The following is a 689-nucleotide window of genomic DNA, read 5'->3' on the forward strand; positions in this document are numbered from 1 at the left end:
TACAACTTCAGATAAAAATGATGAAATATGACCCCCGGTTTGATGATTGACAGGTCACAGAACAATAGGAGCTATCTACCCTTACCCTCCTCTTTCCTTTTCTCTCTGTGAGGAGCAGCAAGTTCAGCTGTCAGAACAAAGTGAAAAACAAACAATGGCATAAAATATCATTAATATGTCGGGTTGTAATACATTTATTTATTTTCTTCTCAGAGTGTACAAGAATGCGTAGTTTGTTAGAATTTCTAAAAAATCTCCTGGGGGAGAATCCCACCAGACCCCCTGCTGGGGTTGGGTTTCCAGCACGTGTGCCTTTTTAAATAGTTCAGCTTTGATTCCATCATCTCATTAAACCTTTTTAAAAGCATACTTTAGTTCTATGAAGGGATATAAGGGATATATGCACTGTACTTCACTTTAAGTAAAATTGTATGCTGAAAAACGTATATATTACAGCACGATTTTTTGTTGAATAGATTTGAGTGCTTAAAAATGTTGGGTTGCGATTTATTGACCAAGTAAAAAGTGGGTCCCGAGGCCTGACCAGTTGAGAACCACTGGTCTATATGGTACTTTCTATTGGGAAGTAGCTGTCCCCAACCCTGACATCTACATTTCAATTTCTATAAATAACACTTAAAACGTTTTTTTTAATTTAGTTCAGTGGTGTATTTAGAAGATCTTTATGA

The 689-nt window shown here is 36.4% G+C and overlaps 1 protein-coding gene across 5 annotated transcripts in view; it reads left to right on the forward strand.

Annotated features, from left to right (window-relative positions):
* Positions 1–689, forward strand: part of LOC104960036 (troponin T, cardiac muscle isoforms-like) — a 13,450-nt gene that overhangs the window by 9,600 nt on the left and 3,161 nt on the right. The window lies entirely within an intron of this gene.

The sequence above is a fragment of the Notothenia coriiceps genome, unplaced genomic scaffold, assembly GCF_000735185.1.
Source record: "Notothenia coriiceps isolate Sejong01 unplaced genomic scaffold, NC01 NC01_scaffold00031494, whole genome shotgun sequence".
Classification (NCBI taxonomy): Eukaryota; Metazoa; Chordata; class Actinopteri; order Perciformes; family Nototheniidae; genus Notothenia; species Notothenia coriiceps.